Below are 27,649 nucleotides of genomic sequence, written 5' to 3'. Positions count from 1 at the left end.
TTGCCCTTGTTAGGGGTATGACCAAAACACAGGTCTCAGTGTGAGCAAGATTCAACCCTGCACTGGGAAAAACTTTTGGATTTTTAAGCCAACTCCTTAACCACTTGGCCATCATTACTGTAAGAGACCGTTCTCCTGTACTTATATGTGAACAAAAAATTTGTGACTTGCTCGTTGGCCAATTCGGATTGCTATAGGACAAAGGAATTCTCCCTTAATTCTGTGCCCTCAGGAAGGGACCGACCCAAGGAGGCCGGGCCCCCACCTGGGGTCTCCAACCCAAACTGTGAGACCCAAGGGCTTACAATCCAGATGATCAGTGTTTGCTGCACTTATCCCTTCCCCCAGCAATTCTAAATCTCAAGGCCAACTCCACAGTCCCAGCAGCTAGGGGAGATGTGCATGTTAGAGCCTCTGGCCACTGAGCTGTAGCCTTTTGTGCCCAGGGAGCCAGACACTGCCAGGGCTGGAGGGAAATGGGGATTGGCTGCATTTTGGGAGTCAAAGGTGTTGTCTGGGACCATAGAATAGAACAGTTTTAGGAAGTGGCCTCAAGAGGGCACCATGGCTTAGCTGGCTAAAGCACCTGTCTTGTAAACAGGCGATCCTGGGTTCAACTCCCAGTGGTGCCTTGCTGTGGCCTTTGTTCACCTTTTCCTATCTCCTTCTGGGACACAGAAGAGGCCTCCCCTGGCCACCCATGGAACTGCTGGTTCAGGGGGGGCTGGTTAGGGAGAAGGAAACCAGAAACCTGGAGTGGGTGCAGAGATGACTAGCACTGGCCAGGCAGGGCTCTGACTCCCACTGTAAGCCCCTGGGTACCACACATGGGCCAGTGAGTCCTTCTCCATGGTCATCCCAGTGCTCTGGGTGCGAGAGACGTGCCTGTAACTCCCTGCTGGGAGCGTGGGCCCTGCCCTGCCTGGTGAGGGAGGGGACAAACACAGGCTGGTTGACAGGGGCTCTAACACTCCAGCATCGGGGTTGTCCAGCCCATCAGACGGATTTAAACCAGGCCGGTCGGAGCCTCCTGCGCTCGCCAAGGGGGATTCTGCACTTGCTGCCTTGGGAGCCAGGGTCACATTGCAGAGCTCCCCCAGGGATGTCCCATGGCACCACCAGCCCAGCCCCAGCCTCTCTCCCTGCCCTCAGCAACGTGGCTGCGTTTTATCCTTCCCCTTCAGTGACAACTGCCCATTCCCCACCAGCCCCAGATCCTGTGGGACCTGCTCCCTTCCCCACGAGCAGTGAGCGCCAGTGTGACTCCCTGCTGAGGCTGCAGCTGTGGGAACAAGCCCCTGGCTTTGTGATGGAGACGAGATGTCAACGTGTTGAGTTTCACCCATGGCTAGTGTGGGGTGACCCACACTTTGGGGGCAGCTGGAGATGCCTCCTAAGCGCTGGTTTTCAGAGGGGTGTGATCAGCCCCCCCTGTGTTTCTGGCTCCTTCCAACGGCTTGAATCTGGCACCTAAAAATTGAGGAATGTGCATTTGGAAGAGGGAATTTCTGTCTCTGTTCTCTTTAGTGTGCCCCAGCAGCTTAATGGACAAAGCAATGGTTTCTTAAACCAGGGATTATGGATTCAAGTCCCACCTGGGTTGACAGTTGTGATGTTTCCTGGTAGGTGTAGAGTCGCTTTGGCTTCCTCTTTGCCATGTTATCTGTGAGATGTTTCAACACTGGGCAAGTGTCCCCTGGAATTGCCATTTCCCCCCAGACAGGACCCCTCAGGAGCAGACAGTGACACTGGTGTTAGGCGCAGACAGGAGGAGAGTGTTTGCTAAAAGCTGAGCTGTGCACAGTGAGGTCACTTGCAGAGATGCAGGCGCTGGCGTCTCTGTATGCGCCTTGGCACCTGTTACCCATCGGTACCCACCACCACTCACCCCCCTGCCAGCACCCAGACAGAAGGCCAGTGCACATGGAGCCAGCGACCATTGCGAGGAAGGTGGCTGCAGCACAATTCCAGGCCTGGGGCCCATTGAACAATTGTTTGAACTATTTTTTAAACAAAAAAATATGAAAAACTTTAGGCTTCTTGACCAAGAACGGTTTTGGGCAAGAGTTCTTGTGCAAGAGCTCATCCACACGGCCGTGTGCTTTAGCCCTAAAAGCAAGGCAGGATAGCTCAGTTATTTGAACATTAGTTTGCTAAGCCCAGGGTTATGAATTCAATCCTTGAGATAGCCATTTAGGTATCTGGGGCATATCTGTCAAGGATGGTTCTTGGAGCTTCCATTAGTGCAAGGACAGAACTACCTGACCTCTCAAGGCTCCTTCCAGCTATATGAAGTGGGGTATCTCCTTATAAAGAGAATTGTGGACACTCTCTTGTGCAAGAAAGCTCTAGCCATAGGGGTTTCTGGCGCAAGAAATCCCTCTTGCCTGTGCACACTGCCTTCTTGTGCAAGAGGGCTTATTCGTTATGGGGAGAGGAATAACTCTTGTGCAAGAAGCCATCTTTTCTAATGGTTTACTGTATATTTTCTTGTGCAAGAATGCACATGCAGGGTAAACACTCCGCTAGTTTTTGCACAAGAGCGGCCATTTTGTGCAAAAAGCTTGCAGTGTGAAAAACCTCACACCAACAAGCCCACCCCAGGAGGTCCCATTGAGATTTGAACTCACATTGCAGGTTTCTAAGTCCTGAATAGTGATTCCAAAATAGCTTATTTCGAACTAGCACGTCTACACTGCAAGGAAACCTCAGAATAGTCCGAGGCAGGCTCCCCAGTGTGGACGAGCTGTCTCGATTTAGAGCCCTGGGAAGAATAACTTAGAATGGCCCCGGGGAGGGGCTAGTTCAAACTAGCAGCAGTGGCGCAGCTACACGGGCCTTATTTTGAAATAGCTAATTTGGAACAGGTGTTATTCTTTGTAGAATGAGGTTTGCAGAAGTCGGAATAAGCCGTCTGTTACTTCAGAATTATTTCAAAATAACGGAATTGCTGTGTAGACTCTTGCATTGTTGTTGTGGAATAACGGCCATTGTTCCAAAAGAACTTTTGTATGTGGACAGAACCTGCACAGCCCAAGAAATGTGATTGGCAGCTCCTCCCCACAATCCTTTTGTCAATTGAAGTGCAGGTCTCTGAAGACAGGGACCCAAGGTAACAACCTTGACTGCTTTCTGCTAAGGCCATGTTGGAGGGAAAAGAATGGCTCCTTCAAGCTGGAGTTGAACCAGTGACCTAAGGATCACTTGCCAAATACACACTACAGTCCTCTGCTCTGCCAGCTGAGCTATTGAAGGGTGTGTGAGCAATGCTAATTTATCCATGTTGTTCCTTTTGCAAGTCTCAGGGCAACTTCTCCTCCAAGTATATGGCATTGCTGATGAGGAGCAGAGGAGCACAGGGGCTGTCACAGGTACTTCACATGCAGACAGACCCCCTGAGTGAAACCTGAGCTAGATCCATCCATGTCTCAGCAAAAGGAAGAATGCTGGGTTCTTCTCACGTGTCTTCTTTGTTGCAGAGTCTCTAGGGGTGCGGCACCGAAACCTTTTGTGCTGGCCGTAATGTTTTCCTTTATCTAAAATGAAGTTTGATCAACTAACATGAGACAGTTCAAACGCTGAATCATTTAATGATTTAAATTAAACTTTTCTCCCCAGCTGCAGCCCTAGCAAAATGGCTGGGGTGTGATTATGTCATTAGTGGCGAGTGTCCATTAGTAACCAAGAGTCCATGGAAAGGTTTGGGGCGGGCAGGGGCTCAGCAAAGGGGTGGGGTGTTGGGGAAGGGACGGGATAGATCCTGGCTTGCCCTGACATTTAAAAGGTGACCTTGGGGGCATGTGGCACCCTGAGCCGTCTCTGATGTTCCTTGTGTGAGCCCCAGAACCAGCCCTGAGTGACGGGGGCAGAAGGGGAGCAGCTCACACATGCCAAGGGGCTGGCTGGGGGCAAGACATGAGCCTGCACGGCAGCAGTGACATCACAAGGAATTTTTACATGACCTCAGCTCATTGGCTGGGAGGCAGTGACCTCACAGAGGGGCCATGGCAATAGCCAGGTGGGACAGGCTGCAGGGCTGGGGCATCTCAGAGACCCCCATGGCCTGGCTGCCTGGAATCTCCTTTGTGAGGTTTTCCCTTGAGGGCAGAAGGGATTGAGGGTCCCAGCTGGGAGTGTCTCTGTGGAGATTTCCCCTTTCCCCAGGCTGCAGTGGGAGGGGCTGGGGCAGGCAGGGTTACAGGAGAGGCTGGCACTGAACTGAAGAGAGATCTGGGAGAAGCAAGAGGAAGGGCTGCAAACATCCAATGAGGATGGGATTTGAACCCATGCCTGCAGAGCACAAGGGATTAACAGTCCAGCCCCTTAACCACTGGGCCACCTCATCTGAATTGCGTGGGCTTGTTTCAACCTACCCCAAGTCAGCACTACCAGGAACCTTTGTGCCATTTGCTGGCTGGCTGGGGACACCCAGGGCGGGAAGGTTTTGGCTTTTCACAATGGTCCCTGGGCTGTTGTACAAAGCTCAGTGCTGATAAGAAACCCAAACAATCCCTGGATACATCTACCCTGCAGACTTCTTGCTCAAGAACTGTGTTGTGCAAGAGTTCTTGTGCAAAACGTCTTGTGCAAGAGCACGTCCATACTGCCATGTGCTTTTGCACAAGAATGTCCGAGGCAGTGTTTACGCTCTCTTGTGCAAGAAAGCTCTGATGGCCATTTTAGCCATAGGGGTTTCTTGCACACAAAAAAACTGTTGCCCATTCATACTACCTTCTTGTGCAAGAGCTCTTGCACAAGAGGGTTTATTCCTCATGGGGAGAGGAATAACTCTTGCCCAAGAAGCCCTCTTTTCCTACGTTTTGCTGTAAATTTAGTTGCTCAAGAACGTGCATGCAGTGTAGATGCTTGTCAAGTTTTTGCACAAGAACGGCAATTCTTGAGCAAGAAGCCTGCAGTGTAGCTGTAGCCCCTGGGTGCCCAGAGAGGTGCTGTCTAGTCACAGTCTGGCTCGGCGCGCGCTCTGCAATGGGAAGATGTCCACGGAGCAGGCAGATGGCAGCGGCACACGGCTCTGGTGGGCCCAGCATCCAGAGGAGCATTTCCGATATGAGTGTTTACTGACAGTGTCCGTCTCTCGTCTGATTTCACAGTGAGCTTCCCTCACATCCCCCTGCTGCAATTCCTTGACCTTGGCTCTGTCTTGGTCTAGAATGTGGGGGTAGGAGGGAGGTGGCCTTTCTTTGTAAGACCATTGGCCATTCTGCCATAAATGTCCACATTCCTCCGCATGGACTACAGGGCCTGCAGAGACTCCTCCTGGGATCACAGCTCCAAGAGGGTCTTTATCTGTGGCCCAGACCATGACAGTGCCTGGCGTTTGCTGCCCCTTGCTTGATTTGATTCCCAGCCAATGCAAGGTGGGAAGGGAACAGGCAACCTCCTGGGGGAGATCTTATTTAACCCTGAACAACAGGCACAAGTGGATCCCACCCCCAAGGACCCCCTCTCACCGCTTTTCATGGGGAGCAGCTCAAACACCCTGTAGTGTGTATTCTCAGATTGCCCCTGTCCCACCTGGCTGTTGTCTTGGACCCTCTGTGAGGTCACTGCCTCCTAACCAATGAGCTGAGGTGCTGCACACAGTGCTTATGATGTCACTGCTGCCTTGCAGGGCTCATGTCCTGCTCCTGGCCAACCCTTTGGCATGTTTGAGCTGCTCCCCCTGTATCACCCCTACTCACTCAGGGTACGTCTACACTACAGAAGTAAACAGGGTCTCAACCACTGCTTCCAATACAGCCAGCTGAAAGGGGAGAGCCGTCCTAGCTGTGGGCACACTCCTTCAGTTGTTTAGCCCTGCAAGATACTCGACTATTGATTTGTAAATACAGCTCATGCTGGGCTGGGAAAGGAATTCGGGCTGTGGCTATGTAAATCCAGTTCAGCCAGTGCTATAGGCCTGATGGAGGATCTGTTGTGAGAATGGAATGTGGAGTATTGTAACTAATTTGGCTGCTGTGGGGTCACAAACCATTTTATCTCTAACTGTAGGAATTGTAAGATATGACACCAGTGCTTGCAGGAGAGACACTCTCATTGAAAAAAGTCTGGGATGGATGAGCCTTCCCCTTCCAGACTGAAGTGGAGTGGACTTTGGGTGTGGGGGGAACGAGCGTGAACCAGCAGCCCACATGTCCTCCAGCCATGAGCTATGAGACGGGTTCATTCTGTCTCTCCCTCCCCCACTACCCATGCTAAGGATAGACCTAAAACAGACTCCTTAAGGAATCTCTTTGTTATTTTGAAATATTATTCCAGTGGGGGCTGGAATCTTTTGTCCAGCCTAGGTGGGGGGCCAAGAGCTGAAATCACAAAGGAAACTGACAAAGAGCAGAAATCACTGGGTTTAGCCCAGAGCCAGACCGATCCTGATCGTAGAAGCAGCAGCTGGCAGGAGCAAGCAGCCAGCAGGGTGAACGAGAGGGGCAAGAGCAGGTAGTTGGTGGGTGGCCAGTAGGAACAGTGGCAGGTGGCCAGCAGGGTAGCTGGTGGGAGTAGCTGGCGGCAAGCCAGTAGGAGCAGTGGCGGGTGGCCAACGGAGTGGGTGAGATGCCTCCTATGCCCACTCCCTCCAAGAGTGGGAGGTGAACTCTGAAAATCACGCCTGAGCTCTTATCTGCCCTGAGCAAGGGCAGCAACTGGGAGTGGGGTACAGAGAAAGTTTGGGCACGTGAGTGGGACACGTACGTTGCTGGACTTACATTGCTGGCAAAGGACATTGCTCAAGCCACTTGAGCCGAGACTTATTTGTGGGTTGGTTCTGAACCCTGCTTGTGGTATTTTCCCAGGCGAATGCCACGTTACTTCTCACCCTCTTTCATTAAAAGTTTCTTTTCTACATTCAGACTCTGTGCTGGCAAGTGGGGAAACATCGCCTCCGCGAGGTACTTGGGGTGTGTGTGGATTTCCCAGGCTGCTGGGTGGGGGCTCAAGCCAGTTTTGTGTGAGATGAATGAAGAGAAACCCCTAGACATCAAACCTAGCCCTGGCTGCTGCCAACACTACCTGGCAGAAGAGATACACTAGCAGGCCTCGCTATGAGCAGGCTTAGAACTTCTTCAGGGAAACCCTATTTAATTTCTAGTCCAACACCTTGACCACTCGGCCATCACAGATGTGAAGACAGCAAAGCCCCAGGGCCAGGGGAACTGGCAGATAATCCCGATGCCCAGGCCTGATGTCACCAGCCACACAAAATTCACACAGCAAACAGGGCTCTTGGAACAGGGGAAGTTTGGGGGCTCGTTGCTGGGCCGTGGGGTGAAGCATCAAACCAGCCCCCTCCTGTGGGGCCTGTGAGTGTTGCTGAATGTGTGCCCCTGGAAACGGGAAACAAAAGGTCTGGGAGCCTGCTGGGCTGAAGTCCCAATGACTCCACTTTGTCTTTGCCTGTGGGCTTGTCTGTCTGCAGCCTGGAAACCTCCTGGCTCCTCAGACCATTGGTCTGGATGGAGCGTTACAGACGTCGAAATAATGGAATCGCTGTGTTGACGCTCCCATTGTTATTGCAGTATAATGGCCGTTATTCCCAAGGAACGCTGCTGTGTAGATGCAGCCTCAAAGAAATGCTGAGCAAGGGATCCTGCAATGCCAGGGGAGTCATTGAAATGAGGTCAATTCTCTAGATATAAAAATGAAGCAATGTCAGGAGTGGGATTTGAACCCACGCCTCCATTCAGAGACCAGAACACCCAACTGAGGGAAAGTCAGAACCTTGAGTCTGGTGCCTTAGACCACTCGGCCATCCTGACAGCTGTGCGAAGATATTCAACCAAAGTTTTCTTACATGTGTGAGTTGCTCGGGAGGCAAAGGGAGCACCTCTCTTTCCCCACCTAACAGCCGCTCTACAGCAAAGCTGGGTTTATCCCCACTCACCCTCATCTACCGTTGTGAGGTGTTTTACAGGGAGCTGACAGGAAACAAAAGAGAGGAAAACTCTGGCTGGCAGAACCGAAGCCTGGGATTGTCCTGTGCCAGGGAATCTGTGTCAGTGCCCTTGGGGATCCTGAGCAGGGTTGGTACTTGGGGTGGGGCCGGGGGCTGTTCGGAAAGGCTGCAGGCGCCGTTAGACCCTTTTTTCTTTCCCTGTCTCACCCCAGCACTGAGCAACACTCAGTGTCGGTCTGAGCATCCGTCCTGCTCTGGGGCGTCTGGGCGTCTGCAGCCAATGTTGGGAACTGGACGAGGAACAAGAGACAAGAGGCTTTTGTGTAACTCACATCCCAGGTGCCACCCTTGGGCTTGGTCTCCACACTGAGCAGGCGGGTGGCAGGGGTCTGATGCTGTCACCGCTGCAAGGCAGGTCACCCACCTGGCCCCTGAGCTCCATGTGGGCAGCAGCCAGACAGTGTGAGTGGAACAGAGGGTCGTGGGAGGTGGGGATTTGTATATTTTAGGAAGGGTCCTGAGTCCTGGCTCCCAGCCACGCACCTTGGCAGAAAGACCAGCGGCCCCTGCACAAAGTGCATTGTAGGAATAAGAGTTGGGGCGGCAGGAAAGGGGCCGGCCCCTCAGCACCAGAGAGCCGGTGGGAGAAGATGGGAGTGAATCCTGCTACCTCTCATGCGCAAAGGAAGCACTTTTCCAATGCAGCTAATTCTGCCCCATCTGCAACCTGCCTCCAGTGCTTCTGCCACTGTCTGGCCCAGGAGGGTTGGTGTCCAGGAGCTCTCTGCCCCAGCGTGGCTGGCTTTTGGGGAGAGCAAGTAGGAAGTGGGGGCCGGGGCGGGGGGAGGCTACTGGAGCCACTTAGCCCCCTGGCTGGCTCTGCTGGTAAAAGAAAAATTGGAAATTTCTCCCCCCATTGGAGAATGTGGGTATCGATCCCACTGCCTCTCACATGCGAAGCGAGCGCTTTATCACTTAAGCTTGAGCTAATTCCCCTGCTTCATGTATAATGGTCTTCTTGGAGGCTCTTCCCTTTTCCACAGGGACATCGGCCTTCTAGGTCAGTTAGTCGTGGGAAAGGAGAAGGCTCCAAAAAGGCCTCAAGGGCAACTCTCAAGGAGACTCCCTGAGCAAAGCCATGGGGGGGGGGGGGGCTCTGAGAGGGCCCCTGCCCTGCAGCCTGTCCCACCTGGCCACTGTCATGGACTCTCTGTGAGGTCATCACCTCCCAACCTCCTTTAGCCAATAAGCTGAGGGGCTGCAAAAGGCCCTTGTGATGTCACTGCCACACCCACCCCTGCCCTCCAGGGCTAATGTCCTGCCCCAGGCAGCCCCTTTGCCTGGCTGAGCTGCTCCCAGGGGTGAAAGTGACACATTTCTTACAGGGACTGTTCTATTGGGCACCACCCCTTGGGCAGGGGGATGCTCAAGCCAGGAAGTTGGGGGAGGGGTTGTGATAGGACAGTACCTGTAAGAAATTAAAATGTGGAGTGTGGGAGGCTCACGGCAGGGATTTGGGGAGTGTGTGAGAGTGGGGGGGGCTCAGGGCAGGGGTGGGGATGTGGAAGGGTAGAGAAGTCAGGGCACAGGATCTGGGATATGGGGGAGGCTTGGGCCTGGGACTGTGTGTCGAGGGGATCCCTCTGCTCTGTGCTCCCTGAGGCCCTTTAACACACATGGACTGACCTGGGCGCAGGCCAATGAGGGGGGTTTCAGTGAAGCTACATGTAAATGGATCCCTCTAGCAATCCCTGCCAGCCACACGCACAGGGGGAGGGACTTTAGCCAAGGAAGCAGAAGCAGCCAATCTGAGGGAGGTTTAGAAGCAAGGATGGGCTGCTGCCAGGATGGATGAGGGGATGTCACAGGGCACTAGCACAGCAAGGGGAGCAGAGAGGGCCCTGCTGCACCCAGAGACATGGCAAAGCCTGGGATTGAGCCAGGGACCTTTAAATGTTTCATCTTAGGCTCCCCACACTGAGCTACCCATAAACCCCTCTAGCTGGTTATTAACTGTCCGGGATGTCTGGCAGCCATGTCACAAACATGATGCCGTCGTGCCCGGCCCAGGAAGGCGAGACTGGTGTTTCCTGCCACCTGCAGTTTGACTGGCTCCTTCCCCCCATTCCTGCCTTAGCTCCTTGGTCTAGCCTCTCACTTGTGCTGCTCCTACGCCCAAGGCAATAGCTCCACAACCAAGGGCTGTGTCTACACTGGCATGAATTTCCGGAAATGCTTAAAACGGAATACTATTCCTTTTTCAGTTTTTCCGGAAAAGGAGCGTCTACATTGGCAGGCTGCTTTTCCGGAAAAGCCCTTTTTCCAGAAAAGCGTCTGTGGCCAATGTAGACGCGCTTTTCCGGAAAAGAGCCCCGATCGCCATTTTCGCGATCGGGGTTTTTTTCCGGAAAAGACTAGTAGGCTGTCTACACTGGCCCTTTTCCGGAACAGTGTTCCATAATAAGGACTTATGCCCGAGCGGGAGCAGAATAGTTTTTCCGGAATAGCAGCTGATTTTGTACAGTAGAGCATCGTTGCTTTTCCGGAAATTCAAGGGCCAGTGTAGACAGCTCGCAGCTTATTCCAGAAAAGCGGCTGATTTTCCGGAATAAGTGGCCCAGTGTAGACACAGCCAAGGTGTGTTGAGTCGATTTACCTCAGCCTAGAGCCAGCGCAGGGAGTAGAACAGGTTTCTTTTCCTTTCTCAGAAGCAGGGAACCCACATTCTCTGAGGCCCCATCCTGAGACTCCCTCCCTTTAGCCCCGGAGGCCACTAGGCAGAGCCTGGCAGCTGCTGGGAGCAGACGTGAGAACATCAGGGAGAAACACAAACTCAGCCCCCTACATCTCTAGCCAGGCTCGTATGTTCCATGGCCCCAGCACATCCCAGCCTCCTGCTGAGCCAGCCAGACAAGAAATGGAGCACCAGTGGGCATCAGACACCCAGCAGGAGGCACAAAATTATCTTGTCACCAACCTGAGGGAAAGAAAGCCAAAGCACAGGGAACGGAAGGGTTTTGCAGCAACCCATCAATGAATACTGCACTGAGATTTGAACTCAGTCTGCAGAATCCTGAGGGCTACCCCTTACATCATGGAACCAACAAAGCAGCCCAGGGCAGACTGGAGCCAGGTGAAGCAGGAGGCAGGAAGCGCCCGAGTCTCCACAGCTCCTTTTTGTGCAAAAATGCACCCTAATTAATTATGTAAATAAACCACAGAAATATGCTAATCAGTGCCTCATTTCCATATGCGTTTGTGGAAGAGAGGTGCAGTATAGAGATAGCCTAGGTGGTAGATAGCCATGAAGTGACATAGACACAGGAAAAATCCCTGGGCTGCAATCCTTAGTTATACAAAATAAAAATAATTCACCAGCTCAGACGTGATTTCTAAGCCCCCACACAAGGATAATAATAAAACAGGATGGACTCGTTCGACTACTGACTACTTACACATTTCAAGATGTCCACTTCTAAGCAAGCTAAGAGGCTGTGTCTACACTGGCATGAATTTCCGGAACTGCTTAAAAAGGAATACTATTCCGTTTTCAGTTTTTCCGGAAAAGGAGCGTCTACATTGGCAGGCTGCTTTTCCGGAAAAGCCCTTTTTCCGGAAAAGCGTCTGTGGCCAATGTAGACGCACTTTTCCGGAAAAGAGCCCCGATTGCCATTTTCACGATCAGGGCTTTTTTCCGGAAAAGACTACTGGGCTGTCTACACTGGCCCTTTTCCGGAACAGTGTTCCGGAATAAGGACTTATGCCTGAGCAGGAGCAGAATAGTTTTTCCGGAATACCGGCTGATTTTGTACAGTAGAGCGTCGTTGCTTTTCCAGAAATTCAAGGGCCAGTGTAGACAGCTCGCAGCTTATTCCGGAAAAGCGGCTGATTTTTCCGAATAAGTGGCCCAGTGTAGCCACAGCCAGACTGTGTGGCCTAATGGATAAAGCATCTGACTTTGGCTCAGAAGACTGAGGGTTGGAGTCCCTTTGCAGTTGTTTGCTATGCTCTGGGTCCTGCTATTTTATGCTTAGAAAGGTTCTCTGTAACAAAGTGGTTTTTCTGTAGCTATCTGGTAGGTCTAAACTAAAGCCTTCTTCTGTAGCCAGACTGAAGAGTAGCAGCAATTAACTGTAAAGCCCAGTGTCACATTCTGTCTAAATGACATTTGAATAGCATCACACTAGGCTGTGAGAATGGGGTTGGATCCTAATGACACCCACTATCACCAAGTAAGAAACACATCTCAAGATGGGTAGAGAAAACTTCGTTAACAGCAATTTGTCTGGCAAAAAACTGCTTATCAACAGTGTAGCTGTGTCTACACTGGCCACTTATTCCAGAAAAGCAGCCGCTTTTCTGGAATAACTTGCCAGCTGTCTACACTGGCCGCTTGCTTTTCCGGAAAAGCAATGACGATCTAATGTAAAATGGTCATTGTTTTTCCAGCAAAACTATGCTGCTCCCATTCGGGCAAAAGTCCATTTCCGGAAAAATTGTTCCAGAGAAGGGCCAGTGTAGACAGCCCAGTAGTCTTTTCCGCAAAAAAGCCCCGATCGCGAAAATGACGCGCGTCTACATTGGCACGGACGCTTTTTCGGAAAAGCATCCTGCCAATGTAGGCATGCTTTTTCCGGAAATACTTATAACGGAAAACTGGTCCATTTTAAGCATTTCCGGAAAGGGGTGCCAATGTAGACGTAGCCCCAGTAATCTGTTTCCCGGCAGCCGCGGAGTTGGGGCGTAGACCAGAGGATGTTGCGAAGGCCGAGTTACTGAGGCAGTGTGATGAAATGCACCCTCCCCACCCCGTACTCAAGGAGCTGACTGGGGTGACATCTGAGATATGGAGGATTATTTCAGAAAACTCGCGGCAGGCGGGAGAGATTCCCGAAGCGGGGGAAGGGGCAACCTATCAAAAGGGTATATCTGCTGTCTTCAGGAAAGCTGTGGGTACCGTCTCATGTGACTTGCGCACGAACGCGCTCGCTAGCCAAACACAAGCTAGACGGAGCTACCGTCAGGGTGCTGCTAAAGGGTCAGAGATACCGTTCCCAGGGAATAGTTATCGCCGTAGTGCCCAGCCTCGCTGGAAGAGTGTAATGAGCGGGGGTCCGGCAGGGATTCCTTGTGGGCCCGGTTCCCTTCCTCGGCCATTCGGATGGGCGGCGTAGAGAGTACGCTTATCAAGACTGCGGAGGACCCCGAGCTGGGAGGGGTTGCAGGTGCTGTGGAGGATGGGTTCCTCGCAATTCGGAATGATCTGGACAAAGCAGAGAAATGGTTTGGAGAGACTACGATGAAGTTCAATAAGGCCAAATGCAAAGGACTCCGCTTACGAATGATCGATCCTTTGCTTGCGCCCGCGTGCACGGTGGCAGAGAGAGAGAGACAGAGAGAGAGAGAGAGAATGGGAAACGGCTGTCTAGGAAGGAATACTGTGGACAAGAATCGGCACAGCAGGGGAGAAGGCCAGGGAGAGGCTGGCTGTCACAGCGGACCACGAGGTAAACGGGAGTTGAGAGCGGTAAACGGGTTGCCAGAGCAGCGAACATCGTTCTGGGGCGCGTTAGCGGAAGCAGCAGCGTCGTGCGCAAGACAGGAAAAGTAATTCTTCCGCTCTGCACGGTGAGGATTAGGCCTAGCTGGAGCATTGTACCCTGTGGGCGGGAAGGGAGGCAGACTCATACAAATCGGAGACAGGGAATGCAGAAAAATGCAAGAGAAACTGACTGTGCGGGGTGTAGAAGATTGGAAGGGAGTCTGCTAGAGGGGAGCTGCTAAGAATTTTCAGGGCCATAAAAGACTGCTAGGCAGAGAAGAGAGAACTTCTGGTTCTTCTGAAGCTCGGGGGGGGGGGGGGGGGAGGAGGCCAGGACGAGAAGCAAGGGGCTGGGGCTGCAGCGAGGACCAGCAGGCCATTAGGGGAAACTTCCTGTAAGGCAAGCAGGGTGGCTGAAGAGGGGCATCAATGGCCTAGGAAAGCAATGTGCTTTCCAGGAAATGGCAGAAGAAGCAGAAAAAAGAGCCCCCCCCAGGGACCAGCCAAGCCAAGCTTTAGCACAGAACAGGGACCGAGCAGAGAAAAATGCAAAAAACTAGCAATGCTTGCCACAGAGAAAAAAAGAACAAGAACAGAAGCAGTAACATTTCTTCTCTGTTTGTCTTGGTCATCTGTCAGTCTATTTTTCACAGCAAACGCCAGGGGAAAGCGTGAACACAGTCCCCCACTACCACAAATTATGCAGTCGAGTTTCCCACATTTGGGGAAATCACAGGGGTCAGCACACCTGCAGTGCAATGGATGAGCCTCACCCTGGGAAAACCACCTTCATGATCATGGTATCTCCCCTGCCAGGTAAGTATGATTTCCACCTGCACAACCACCGCCTGCCCCCCACCGCCCAAAGCCTCTCACATCACAGGGGACGCCGCCTCGTGCACCCACACCGCTGCGCCCCAAACGCTCCCCTACTGCCCGCACCCGCCCCCAAGCCGCCCCCAACACCCACACCGAGCCCCGCTTACCCAAGGCGGGCCCCACTTGCCAGCCCACTCCCGCTCCCACAAGCCTCCGCTCGCGCCCACATCTGCATATGTACTCACGCCCCTCCGCCTCTCCCCCCGGGACACGCCCCTGCCTGCCTGTCTTCCCCGGGCCCGGAGCTCTCTCTCCTCTCCGGCCTGAGCCCCGCTTTGGCGGCGCTGCTGTACCCCGACTCCCGACCCCACCGGCACTCTCCCCGGCTGCGGCCCGCACACCCAGCAGGAGCTGGCTCGGACAGGAGCCGCCACTCAGGAGGCACTGGGTCCGTGCAGCTTCCGCTCTCGCCCCGACACCCCCGGTCCAACTGGGCCTGTCGCCCTCCGTAGCTGGGCGCATCCGGGCTGTGTCTACACTGGCCACTTATTCCGGAAAATCAGCCACTTTTCCGGAATAACTTGCCAGCTGTCTACACTGGCCCCTTGAATTTCCGGAAAAGCGCTGATGATCTACTGTAAGAAATCAGCCACTTTACCGGAAATACTATGCTGCTCCCGTTCGGGCAAAAGTCCTTTTTCCGGAAAACTGTTCCGGAAAAGGGCCACTGTAGACAGCACAGTAGTGTTTTCTGCAAAAAAGCCCCGATCGCGAAAATGGCGATCGGGGCTTTTTTGCGGAAAAGCGAGTCTAGATTGGCAAAAAGTGCTTTTGGGGAAAAGTGTCTGTGCCAATCTAGATGCTCTGTTCCAAAAATGCTTTTAACAGAAAACTTTTCCATTAAAAGCATTCCGGAAAATCATGCCAGTCTAGATGTAGCCCCTCTTGTTAGCACTACATAGTTCTATTTTTTGTTTTAGCTGGACTAGACTAACACAACTACTACTATTAAAAAGGTAGCACATCATAAGGTATAACATTTTCAAATAAACACAGGCATCTATAGGCCTCACTACAAAAACTAATAGTTCAGTTCTGTTTTTTCACACCATTAGGTAGCTTTACCAGAGTGAAGCCTCAAAAAATTGAGTATAAACTCTTAAATGTTCCTCTCCACGGAAATCTTTAGTAAAAGGCGAAAGATTTATACGATCTGAAAAGAACCCAGAGTATACCACAGCTGCTGCAGAGGCGCTGCCAGAAAAACGGCGTCTGTTTCTCAACTCACGGTGGCTACACCGGACCGTCTGCAAATCCCCACCCCTTCTGCAGCCTGTTGCTCTGCCGTGCTGATAGCCCGAGTTTTGCATGGGAGCCAGGGGCTTTAGGAGCAAACTCTGCCCCATGGACGCGGGTGGTGAATCACTGTGCCCAATGCATCGTGGGTATGTAAATGAGCACCCCGAGGTACGCCGAGTGCGCGGAGGAGCCCAGATCTCCGAGCTGCGGCTGCAGCCCCTAGCTTGCTGCCGCGGGCCGGGCTGGGCAGCTGCTGCTGGTCCCACCGCTGTTCCGGGCGCAGGCCGCGCGCTGGTTCCCCGTGGCCCCTTGGGCCAGTAGCTTGGGGGTGCCGGGCTCTGCCCTTGGGCCAGTAGCTTGGGGGTGCCGGGCTCCGCGCTTCCCTCGGGAGGGGCAGGCGGGCTTGGGGCTCTGGTCGCTGCCGTGTGTAAGGGCTGGGGCACGAGCCGCTGAACTGCCCCGGGGGAGGGTGGGTCAGCCACGGAGCCTACAGAGAATCCAGCCCGCCCCGCGGCAGCAAAGTCCCCAGCCTCCAACGCTGCAGCCTGCACCTGTGGCCCTTCTCAGTAGCCTGCCCGCTGTGATCGAGCCAGACCCCGGGACACCCGAGTGCGATTATTCTCCCCTGCCTGGGCCAGCTGGTGTTGTCCCCGGTTTGCTCGCGCTGTTTAAACACCTCAGTCTCCACCCCTAAAGGAGCCGGGTTGGTTCCAACCTTCTCAGGAACGTTCACAGCATGGAAAAGAACAGGAACAGCCGCACTGGTGACGAAACCCTAGACACCCCCTTCCTATTCCAAAGTGCAGCCGTTCCCCATTCCCCTCCAGCTCTTGCCATGACTCAAGGCCTGCGCAGCCCAAGACATTTGATTGGCAGCTGGTACCCAAAACCTTTCTGTCAATTGTAGCACCAGGCCCCAAAGGGACAGACCCAAGGCAGCCGCCTGGTCCTAAGGCCGGGCCTGCAGCCAGGGGGAGGGAGAAGAATCTCTCCTTTCAGCTGGAGTTGAATCAGCCACCTAAGGGCACTTGCCGAGCACCCGCTACAGGCCTCTGCTCTGCCAACTGAGCTATGGAAAGTGCCTGGGGCAGGCTGCTTTGACCAGGTGGGCTTTTTATGAGTGCCAGGGGACGAGCCCCCCATGGGGCCGGCCTGCCAGGGGAGGGGCAGAGGAACCCAGCAGCACAGGGGTGTCACAGGCTCTTCACCCATAGAAGGACCCTTGAGTGATCCAGGCAGAAACGCGGCGTCTCACTCCCTGCAGCTCCCCTTGCTGCCCTGGCAGGCGCTGCCCCTTCTCCCACCGGCCTGGGCCTGGCCTCCCTCCCCGCCCGGCACCACAGAAAGCCCCTTGGCGTGAGCCTGGGCAAGCCAGAGGCCTCAGGCCTGTCCCCTCTGAGGGGCTTGTGCCTCGGCCTCCTCTGCCCTTGGTGCCGGCTCTCCCGGCTGCCCCTGAGCGCTGCTGGCCAAAGGAGGCAGCAAGGCAGGAGAGGGGGGAGGAGCAAGTCCCACTGAGGCCGACAGCTCGGGCTCAAGCCTCCAGCCCCAGCACAAAACCTTCAGCCGGGCCCGTGTGGCTCCCTCCTGCCCCCGCACACGCTCACAGGGGGAAACGTGCCCCATGTTCCATCCCCGCGCCAGGCCTGGGCGACGGGCTCAGCCCTCGAGCAGCCCACAGGGCCTGTGAGGGACGGACTGAGAGCAGGGCCCCACTGACACCCCCCGTCCTGCCCCACTGGCCTGCGTGCGGCGCTGGCACGGGACAGGCAGGAACGGCAGCCGGGGAGAAAGCAGCTTGGACTGACGGGCGAGTCTCACTTGCTGACCAGACTCCTGGGCCCTAGGCTCTGGGGCCAGCCCCCCGTTGGGGGGCTCTTGCCCTGGCACTGGTCAAAAAGCCCACCTGGGCAAAGCAGCCTGCTGCAGGTACCATTAAGTAGCTCAGCTGGCAGAGCAGAGGCCTGTAGCGGGTGCTCGGCAAGTGTCCTTAAGTTGCTGATTCAACTCCAGCTGAAAGAAGAGATCCTTCTCCCTCCCCCTGGCTACAGGCTCGGCCTTAGGACCAGGTGGCTGCCTTGGGTCTGTCCCTTTGGGGCCTGGTGCTACAATTGACAGAAAGGTTTTGGGTACCAGCTGCTGATCAAATGTTTTGGTCTGCACAGACCTTGAGTCATGGCAAGAGCTGGAGGGGAATGGGGAACGGCTGCAGTTTGGAACGGGAAGGGGGTGTCTGGCACCATAAAGTAGAACAGTTTCATACCCCTTTTTAAGGAGTGCACAATGGCTTAGTTGGCTAAAGCACTTGCCCGTAAGTAGGAGATCCTGGGTTCAACTCCCAGTGGTGCCTTGTTGCCAGCCCAAAGGGTCTTTTCTTCCCACCATTCTTCAACATGTAGCTGGAGTTGGTTTTACCTTCAGTTGAGCTTGGTGGTGCCCTCACAGTGGGAGTAGCAAAGAGCAGGAGGTACCCTAGGGGTTTGATTTAGTGCAGCTTAGCTAGACTTGCTAAATCAAGCTCTGGAAGATGGATTGCAGCAGCCATCTCCACCAGAGTGAAGACATGGCCTAATGGTGCAATTAGTTAGATGCCGACACTAACAGCCCCACTGCTGGTAACTCACAGAGGCTACATCTACACTAGAAGTTTTCTCCTTAAAAAATATGTTAATGAGGGACTCAATTGCATGAGTCACAATCTCATTTGCATATTTTCAGCCAATGGGCTTGTTGTGCAAAAACAAGTAGTGTGAATGTTTTTTTGCACAAAGCCCCTTTTTTCACAAGATTCTTATGCCCCCCAAAAAGAGGTATCCTGATCTTGCAGAAAAAGGGGGTTTTGCACAAAAAGAAAACTTCCATACTGCTTGTTTTTGCACAACAACTCCAGCGTGAAATCAGTTTGCCAGAAAATATGCAAATAAGATCATGACTCATGCAAATGAGACCCTCATTAGCACCTTTTTTTGCTGAGGAAATCCGTAGTGTAGACATAGCCGGAGATTCTGGTGCTGGTCATGCAATAGAAGCACATTATGTTTAAACAGCTGCCGTATGAATGTACCTGAAAGTCACAAGGATCAATGATCTGTGTGAAAGGCAGGTGGCCAGTAATTAGAGCCCCAGGTATGTTGTGTGCACAAGGGACGGTAGGAATGTGCACCAGGCAGTCTGATAATGGTGTTTAGTGTGTATTTGTAACAGGCTCCTGCCCATCTCCGGTAGATTTGGGCAACTCCTCCACCAATTGCAATACACACTAGGCCATTCCTCCCCAGCTGGGTCTGGTTCTTGTTCTTCTGCACAGCACAGCCCATGGAGACCAAGGACCTGCCATTGGGCTTCCAAATCACACCCTTGTCGAATAGATGGAAACAGAAACCAGACACACAGCGGGTTTGAGCTGGCTCCAACCGAGGGACGGGTTTGCCTGGTTTATGGGCATTGGCACAGGACAGCAGTAAGGGGTCGTATTCATTGATAGAATCCAAAAAATAGAAACCTAGAATGTAATGGAATTGGAGAGAGAAATGTTTCCATTGAATGATCAGTTGGATTTGAAGTAACACTCATATAATTTGTAGTCTATCAATGAGCTACTCTCCCTGATGTTTGCACTGTTAGGAGTTGAGAAGGGAACAAGAGGCTTTTGCAGCCCACACACCCCTGGGCCTGTCTCCATCACTTCTGCCTCTGCCAGGTGAAGGGAGGCCGCTGGGCCCAGCATCTTTCTCCCCAACCAGGGCCGGCTTTTGGGGAGAGGGAGGGGCCACTGGAGCTGCTTGGTCCCCTAGCTGTGTCCATGGGGAGGTGGCTCTGCTGAAAGCCAGACTGGTTTTCCTATTGTTGGGCAGGACCCTGCAATCCATGTTCTCTCCTGCTTTTGTAGCCTCTGTTGTCTTCTGCAGGTGTCCTTTCTGATGGGACAGGCATGTTCTTCTCAGGGTCTGGGTACCATGTTGCCCTAGGAAGGGGTGTGGCCAAAATACAGGCCTTGCTGTGACCAAGATTTGAACCTGCACAGGAAAATGCTATGGAATCTTAAAGTCAATGCCTCAACCACTCAGTCATCACAGCTCTAAGTAACAGCAGGCCAGGGAAACTCATAAATAATCTCAGTGCCCAGGCCTGATGTCACCTGACCCACAGAATTCACTCAGCAAACCATTTCACTGGTCATGCAGAGGAGTCCTGGCTGTTCTGGTCTGAGGCTGGCTTAGAGGGGAGTTCTGCTTCCAGGTCTCCCTCCTCCTTCTTGGGGAGTGTCTAGACTACCTAACGTCGACAGAACTCAGTAGTTTTGTCGACGCTGATATACCTCATTTTACGAGGCATAACACCTTCTGTCGACAAAACTTCCGTCGACAAAACGCGGTAGTCTAGACGTACCCTTGGTCTTCTTCCTTCCTTTCCCTTTCCCTCCTTCTTCTTCTTCTCATTTCCCTTTTCCTTCTTCTCCCTGGTCTCCTTGGACCCCAGTTTATATAGTGAAAATTCAGTCTTACTTAACCAATTATTTTAATATGATTTTACTAACCAAAGCTCACATACTATTATGATTTACCTAACCAATCACACTCCATCACCTTTGTTGATTTTTCCCCAGCAAAATTAATTATACAGCCGACAGAAACAGTTATAATCCAGACAGCGATCACACAGAAAAACAATAGGAAAGTGAAGAGAATAATCATAGAGTTCAAGGGAAAACCTCACAAAGGAGATTCCAGGCAGCCAGGCCATGGGGGTCTCTGAAATTGCCCCTGTCCTGCCTGGCTGTTGCCAAGGTTGCTCTGTGAGGTCACTGCCTCCCAGCCAATAAGCTGAGGTGCTGTAAAAGTTCCTTGTGATGTCACTGCTGCCTTGCAGGCTCATGTCCTGCCCCTGGCTAGCCCCTTGGCATGTGTGAGCTGCTCCCCCTCACTCAGGGCTGGTTCTGGGGCTGAAGCAGGGAACATCAGAGGCTGCTCAGGGGGCCACATTGCTAGGCCAGGGGCCCTCCTGTGGGGCTGTGAGTGTTGCTGTCCCTGCTGTACAGACACGGCCATAGAGCCTCAGGAGGCTGCAGCGGTGGGAGACACTTCCCTGGTTTCGGGAGGGAGACGAGACGTCAAGGCCCATGACTCTGAGCCAGCTACAGATACCCATGGAAAGCTGATTTTCAGAGGGGTGTGATCAGCCCTTCCTGTGTATCTGGCTTCTTCAAAGGGGCTTAATCAGGAGCTAAAAGTTGAAGAAGGGACATTTAGAAGGGTGAATTTCTTTCCCTGGCAGCCTTTTCTGTGTGTCCCAGTGGCCTAATGGATAAGGCACTGGCCTCCTAAGCCAGGGATTGTGGGTTCAAGTCCCATCTGGGGTGATGGTTTCTCACACTGGCAAAGAGTTTACATTCCTCTGCTCTCTGAAACAACTAGCATGGATGCTCCACAGTTGCTCTCTCCCTCTCTGCAGAAGTTGTTCAGACCCTACGCCAGCAAATGCTGGTGTAAGATGCAGATCTGAGTGCTAACAGCCCAGGTATTCAAAGTCAGAATGAAGAGGCACATTTTGCTCTAGAAGGCCCAGGAGTGACAGCCTGTGGCAGAGCAGGGTCTGTCTGGTGACAAAGTGGACCTGAGGATGAGAAGGCCCATGAGAGGCAGAGACTCCAGAGCAGTGGGGTGGTTAGTTATTTGGTCTGGCAAAAGGACAGAAAAACCCCAGGCCCTGAGCATGGTGCGGGCAAAGCCCATGGGGCCTGGTGTGGTTGGGGGGTGGAGAAACTGTGAAGCTCTGTGAGTGGATAAGGTCCCTGGCTGAGCTGCGCCACCAGCCTTGTGTGCGACTCAAACTGTCCCTCGTCCCCTTTTGTGTGTCTGTCGCGCTTCCAGCTTCTTTCCTCAGGCACATTCATCCGGCAAAGACCCCAGCAGGGATCTTGTATCTTCCTTTGTGCAGCTCAGCTGCAGACACTGCAGGGGCTGAAAGGAAATTGCTGCACTTTGGGAGTCAAAGGTGTTGTCTGGGACCATAGAGCAGTTTCACCCAACAGCTTGAGGGGGGCACCATGGCCTAGCTTGCTTCTTCTAAACAGAAGAGCCTGGGTTCAACTCCCAGTGGTGCCTTGTCGCTTCCTTTGCTCACATTTTCCCAGGTCCTTCTAGGACACAGAAGAGGCCTCCCCTGGCCACCCATGGAACTGCTGGGCTGACCCAGGGCCTGAAAGGGGCTGTGGCTGCTGCTGACAGGGAAGAAGCTGGGAGGTAAGATGCTGATAGCAAGAGAGTCCAGCTGCCTCTTTGCCCTGGGTCTCAGTGCACCATGCCAGCCAGCAGCCACCTTGACCAAATGTCAAACCAGCTGGACTAGCCAACACACGTCATAGTGAGTCACTTGTGGCCCTGTCAGAGAAGAGCCATTGGCAGCTGCAGAGACATCCCTTCAGCTGCTGGACGCGCCTTTCTAAAAGGGCTATTTGTGAGCTGTGTTTGGGTTGGCTGGCTAGTAAAGTTGGTTAGTGTCTAAAGCTAATAATGCCAAGGTTATGGGTTCAAGCTGTGTGCTGGCCACAGGTATGTTTATTGTGGTGACTGTTCTACCCCTGTCTCCCTCCTTTAGTTGCTTGCTATGGACAGGGAAACAGAAATAGGCACAAGACTGTGAGCTTTTCAGGAAATAGGCCAGAAAACTGGTAAGAGGAGGCTCCAGCCTGCACAGATCCAGGGGCTAAAAGGGCCTTGGCCTGGCCTGCTTTCCCCAGTAGCAGGGAAAACTCTTCTCTTCCCTCTGCTGTGGGGCCACCTTTGGGCCTGCTGGCTCAGCTGTTTAGAGCTTGATGCTAATAATGCCCAGGTCACGGGTACAAGCCCCATGCAGACCCCACAACAGCCAAATTAGTTTTGTTTGAGCTGCTCCCCATGAAATGCGGTGAGAGGGAGCCCTTGGCTGTGGGACCCACTTGTGCCTGTTGCTCAGGGTTAAATAAGATCTCCCCCAGGAGGTTGCCTGTTCCCTTCCCACCTTGCATTGGCTGGGAATCAAATCAAGCAAGGGGCAGCAAACGCCAGGCACTGTCATCGTCTGGGCCACAGATACAGACGCTCTTGGAACTGTGGTCCGAGGAGGAGTCTCTGCAGGCCCTGAAGTCCATGCGGAGGAATGCCGACATTTTTGGCCAAATGGCCAATGGTCTAGCAAAGAAAGGTCACCTCCCTCCTACCTCCGCATCCTACCAAGTCAGAGCCAAGGTCAAGGAATTGCCGCAGGGGTATGTGAGGGAGGAACCGCATTACTGTGTATGCTCTCGGAGAGGATGAAGAGGGGTGAGAGGCAGCCCACACCTGCAGGACCCATTTGTGCCTGTTTTTTCAGGGTTCAAATAAAAGCTCAGCAAGGAGCTTTGAGGCTCCCTCTTTACATTGCATTGGCTGGGAATTGAAACCAGGTCAACTGCTTGGAAGGCAGCTATGCTCACCACTATACTACCAATGCCTGCCTGCAAAGTTGCAGGGAAAATTAGTGAGGAATTCCTACATCTGCCATGAGGCTAGCCAGAGGCGAGAGGGTGCCTGTGTGGTTTGGGTAAAGCAGAACTTCTTGGCCATTAGGTAAAGACCAAAAGTGGTGTCGCTGGGGTAGTAGCTGCCCTGCACTCTCCGTGGTGTGAGGAGCCGGGCGGGAAAGGAGTCCCCGAGGTTGTTGGGTGGGAGAGTAGAGTTTATCAGACTTTGGGCTAAGCTCTAGAGCAGCCTAGGGAGAGGTGGGGAAGTGACTTCTGGATACTCTTTGTGGCCCAGGGATGCGGACCAAGAGCCGTCCTTGTGGTTTTTGCCGTAAAGTGTTGTTTCTGGGTCCTTTGCCTAAGATCGAGCACGTCTGCCTTTTGGAGAGCCATGTCTCAGGCACAAGCCCCCAGAGACCCCTCCAGGGACACATCACAGGACCAAGCACGGGGCAGAAACACCGGGCACTGTCAGTGTCTGGGCCAGAGATAAAGACCCTCTTGGAGCTGTGATCCGAGGGGGAGTCTCTGCAGGCCCGGCAGTCCAGGGGGAGGAATGCAACATTTATAAACATAAAAACATCAGAACGGCCGTACTGAGTCAGACCAAAGGTCCATCTAGCCCAGTGTCCTGTCTGCCGACAGTGGCCAGCACCAGGTGCCCCAGAGGGGGTGGACTGAAGAAAACAATCAAACGATTTGTCTCCTGCCATCCCTCTCCAGCCTCTGACAAACAGAGGCCAAGGACACCATTTTATCCCCTGGCTAATAGCTTTTATGGACCTAAGCTCCATGAAATTATCTAACATATGGCCCAATGGCTGATGGCCTTGCAGAGAAAGGCCACCTCCCCCCTCCTGCGTCCTAGACCAAGTCAGACCCAAGGTCAACGAATTGCGGGAGGGGTATGTGAGGGCCCGTGAGGGCAGGTCCCGCTCTGGGGAAGCACCGCAGCACTGTGCATACTGTGAGGAACTGGACCGAATCCCGGGGTGTGGGGAGCCCCTGTCTCCAGGGATAGTTGTGGAGTCTGGGATGGAGACACCTGGGAAGCAGCGGCTGCAGCTTCAGGATGACAACGCTGATGACCTGCAGCGCCAGGAGACGCAGGAGGACTCCCAAACGTCTTCAGGCAGCGGGGAGGGAACATCAGGTGAGTGCTGGGAGGTTGCAACACCCAGGACATGTCGACACTTGCAGTCTCCTTCAGGAGAGGGATGCAAATGGAGACATTCAAAATTGTAAATGGAACCAGGATTTAAATATCCCGCGCTCTATTTGCATAATCGTGTCCGGGTGCTGTTTCAAAATACTTTATTATGAAATAAAAAACACCGTTTAGATGCAGTTATTTGGGGAGAAAAACCCTTCTTCTGAAATAACCCTTAAACACTCCCCTCTGGTCTGGACCTAACAGCAGTGTCAGCGTTTGCTAGTCGGGGCTCTGGACAGCCCCTGCACAGAGGGAGATGGCAACTGCGGGATGCCCTGGCCAACTGTCCCAATGTCTCCCAGCAGAAAAGAAAACAAAAGAGGCCAATGAAAACAGCCCCCTGGCAGCAAGGGAGTCAGCACGTCGGTGGGTGGGGCAGGGAGCTGGGGGCAGAGCTGGGCTCTAACTCGCTGGGTGCCCATGGCCCATTCAGTGAACCTCTCCCTGTCTCCGTGGCCCTGTCTGTACTGCAGGGACAGCAACACTCACAGGCCCCGCAGGAGGGGGCTGGTTTAATGCTTCACCCCAGGGCCCAGCAATGAGCCCCCAAGCTTGCCCTGTTCTGTAGCCAGGTTTGCTGTGTGAATTCTGTGGGGCGGGTGAGGTCAGGCCTGGGCACTGGAATTATTTACCACTTTCCCTGATCCTGGGAGACTGCTGACTTCACAGCTGTGATGGCCGAGTGGTTAAGGCGTTGGACTAGAAATCCAATAGGGTTTCCCTGCGCAGGTTCAAATCCTGCTCACAGGGAGGCCTGTGTTTTGGCCACGCCCTAACCAGGGCAACAAGCTGCACAACCCCTGGGCCACTCTCCCTGTCCCCAGTCAATCCCTTTCTGCACCTTCCGAGAGAGACACAGAGCATGGTGCCTCCTTATGGGTCCCTGGACTCTAGGGAAACGCTCAGCTCCTGCAGCCTCTGCCCCTTGCCCAGCACCCCATGGCTCAGCCCTACCCCTGGGGGCTGCCCTGCTCCAGTGTGTGATAGGAGTTGAGTGAGAGGATGGAGCGTCTGGGCCTGCCCCCAAAGGTCCATCCATGAAGGGCAGAAATGTTGGGGATATGAGGTGGGTCACTCCTCCCGAGGCACACAGCCCCCCCCCCCCCGTGTTGGGAGCAAAGGGTCTAGAGAAGTATTGGGGGGGGTCTTGTTCCCTGCTCTTGCTCTGCCTTGGGCAAAGAATTAGTAACAGAATATTTGTCCAAGTTTATGTACAGAAAAAAACTGACAAGCATGTTTCTGTGGGGTGGTGGTTATCGTGTTTGCTTAATGTGCAACAGGCTTCTGGTTCAAAGCCAAGCAGAAAGTGGGAACAGGGGGTTCTGCTCCTATTTGTGTCTCCCCAGGTAAACACAGCCCCTGCTGCTTGGGGATAAGCCCAACTCCCAGGTTGAGTACAGCAAGGAACAACAGGAACCCTGACCTAGAAAGGAAGGGGCCAGTGTGTGTGAGTGCATGGCCCAGACAGACAGCCCCAGGGTGCAAGGACAGAACTGCTGGACGTCTCTAGTGGCCCTGAGGGGGGGAGACATGGGTGCTAGCAACATGCTCATGTGGTGCCATGTTCCAGCACTGCCAACAGGGAGTGTTTTTTGTGGTGTCATCTGATTGCCCCCAACTGTAGCCCTTGTACTTGCCCTGTGGCAGGATAGAGACCCAGGGCCAAGAGAAAGCAGGAAGAGCCCCAGGATGCAGCTCATCTCCCCTTTTCTCCTGCAGTGCAGGCTGTGATAACAGCTCTAAGCAAAACCATCAACTTGAAGTAATTAGCCCCTATTGGAGCATGCCAAAGCCTGGAATTGAACCAGGGACCTTTAGATCTTCAGTCTAACGCTCTCCCCACTGAGCTACTTTGGCTGTGATAAGAGTCCTGTGTGGCCTGTAATTCTCTGTCCAGGATGTTTGGCCGCATGTCGTCATGCCCTGTCCAGGAAGGCCAGACTGGCCTTTCCACATCGCCCCTCCCCCACAGCCAGAGCCAAGGTTCCCTCTAAGCCAGGCCTGGGCAATACAGGCCAGCGGGCTGGATCCAGCCCATGAAGCCACCCAACATGGCAGCAAGAAGCCTCAGGCAGATTCCCTGCTCGCCCTGCCCCCACGCACAGCTGAGAGAAGGGGCTGCTGGGCCCTTTGTGTCTCAGCTGTAGAGGAAAAGGCTTCATGCCTGGTCCCTGCTCCAGGCTTGTTTGTGGCCAATGGGAGCTGCCTGCTTGAAGCCCTGGCCAGTCCCCACAAGCTCTTATTCACCCAGGCATGTGACCTGTACCCCCTGCGCAGGGAAGGGGCTGCCTGAGAAATGTGCTTGGCTGCTGGGAGTGTCTCCCAGTCAGAACCTGCCTCTGGCACCCCAGCCCCTCCCTTCCCTCAGCCCACTGGCCCTCCCTGTGATGGAAAAGGGCAAAGACTTGGCACATTTCATTAATACAGATGAGGTTGGTTTCCCTGACTGGGAATTGGACCCAGGCCAGAGCAGTGAAAGTGCTGAATCCTAGCCACTAGACCATCAGGGACACATGAACATGGGTCTCTCCTTAGCTACCCTTGCCTTTCACAGGCCACTTTCTGTCTCCTTCAGGACATGGGTCCATTCTCCCTTGCCCAGAGGGGACAAGAACAGAAACCAAACAGAACATCAGAACAGCCAGACTGGGCCATGCCAGTTGCCAAACTAGCCCAGGATCCTGTCTCACAACAGCAGCCAATTCCATTGCCCAGTGGGAATGCTCAGTACAGACAATTGTTAAGTGACCCCTCCTGTCGCCCATTCCCAGCTTCTAGAATACACCAGCTAGGGACACCTGCTCTGTGCATCCTGGTTAAATGCCATTGATTGACCTTCCCTGCATTAAATGATCCAGTTCTGTTTTGGATCAAATGTCTTGGGCTGCGCAGGCCTTGAGTCATGGCAAGAGCTGGAGGGGAATGGGGAACGGCTGCACTTTGGAATGGGAAGGGGGTGTCTGGCACTATAAAGTAGAACAGTTTCAAAGCTCTTTCCAAGGCGGGCACCATGGCTTAGCTGGCTAAATCAGCTACCTCATAAACAGGGAATCTTGGGTTCAAGTCCCAGTGGTGCCTTATTGTAGCCTTATTGTATTCCTTATTGGGGAGGGGTGTTTGGAAGAAGGAACAACAGGTGAGAAGCACCTGATGCCCACAGACCCTGACTCTCTATGGCTGCAGGAGCTGCAGAGGTTGCACCCTCAGGCTCTCTAGGCCCTGACACCCTGAGGGAATCACAAGGGCTTGTGGTACTGGCTCTCCTGTCCCAGCAATTGCAGTCAGAGCCCTGCCTTGCCAGTGCCAGCAGCTTCTGCAGGGGCTCCAGGCTTGTGGTTTCCTTCTTCCCAACACTCCTCCCCAATCAGCCTTTTCCTGAACCAGCAGTTC

General features: G+C 53.5%; 9 non-coding genes across 9 annotated transcripts; 3 read left to right on the top strand and 6 right to left on the bottom strand.

The window, feature by feature from the left end:
* The first annotated feature begins 558 nt into the window (after positions 1-558).
* TRNAT-UGU (transfer RNA threonine (anticodon UGU)) lies at positions 559-632 on the top strand. Its single transcript has one exon. It is a non-coding gene; the product is annotated as a tRNA-Thr (tRNA).
* A 2,533-nt stretch (positions 633-3,165) lies between these two features.
* On the bottom strand, positions 3,166-3,255 carry TRNAY-GUA (transfer RNA tyrosine (anticodon GUA)). The gene is given in 2 exon segments: positions 3,166-3,201; positions 3,219-3,255. It is a non-coding gene; the product is annotated as a tRNA-Tyr (tRNA).
* Positions 3,256-7,663: 4,408 nt separating this feature from the next.
* TRNAL-CAA (transfer RNA leucine (anticodon CAA)) lies at positions 7,664-7,772 on the bottom strand. Its single transcript has 2 exons — positions 7,735-7,772; positions 7,664-7,709 (listed from the first exon to the last, which is right to left on the bottom strand). It is a non-coding gene; the product is annotated as a tRNA-Leu (tRNA).
* A 6,339-nt stretch (positions 7,773-14,111) lies between these two features.
* LOC142821670 (U1 spliceosomal RNA) lies at positions 14,112-14,275 on the bottom strand. The gene has a single exon (XR_012898358.1). It is a non-coding gene; the product is annotated as a U1 spliceosomal RNA (small nuclear RNA).
* A 1,112-nt stretch (positions 14,276-15,387) lies between these two features.
* On the bottom strand, positions 15,388-15,503 carry LOC142821684 (U5 spliceosomal RNA). Its single transcript, XR_012898373.1, has one exon. It is a non-coding gene; the product is annotated as a U5 spliceosomal RNA (small nuclear RNA).
* A 5,349-nt stretch (positions 15,504-20,852) lies between these two features.
* Positions 20,853-20,925, top strand: TRNAR-CCU (transfer RNA arginine (anticodon CCU)). Its single transcript has one exon. It is a non-coding gene; the product is annotated as a tRNA-Arg (tRNA).
* A 2,039-nt stretch (positions 20,926-22,964) lies between these two features.
* Positions 22,965-23,036, bottom strand: TRNAG-UCC (transfer RNA glycine (anticodon UCC)). Its single transcript has one exon. It is a non-coding gene; the product is annotated as a tRNA-Gly (tRNA).
* A 1,891-nt stretch (positions 23,037-24,927) lies between these two features.
* On the top strand, positions 24,928-25,009 carry TRNAS-AGA (transfer RNA serine (anticodon AGA)). Its single transcript has one exon. It is a non-coding gene; the product is annotated as a tRNA-Ser (tRNA).
* Positions 25,010-26,043: 1,034 nt separating this feature from the next.
* On the bottom strand, positions 26,044-26,116 carry TRNAF-GAA (transfer RNA phenylalanine (anticodon GAA)). Its single transcript has one exon. It is a non-coding gene; the product is annotated as a tRNA-Phe (tRNA).
* Positions 26,117-27,649: the final 1,533 nt, after the last annotated feature.

This window comes from Pelodiscus sinensis, chromosome 31 (assembly GCF_049634645.1).
Source record: "Pelodiscus sinensis isolate JC-2024 chromosome 31, ASM4963464v1, whole genome shotgun sequence".
Lineage (NCBI taxonomy): Eukaryota > Metazoa > Chordata > Testudines > Trionychidae > Pelodiscus > Pelodiscus sinensis.
The sequence above is the reverse complement of the archived record's forward strand: the minus strand, read 5'-3'. Positions and strand labels throughout refer to the sequence as shown.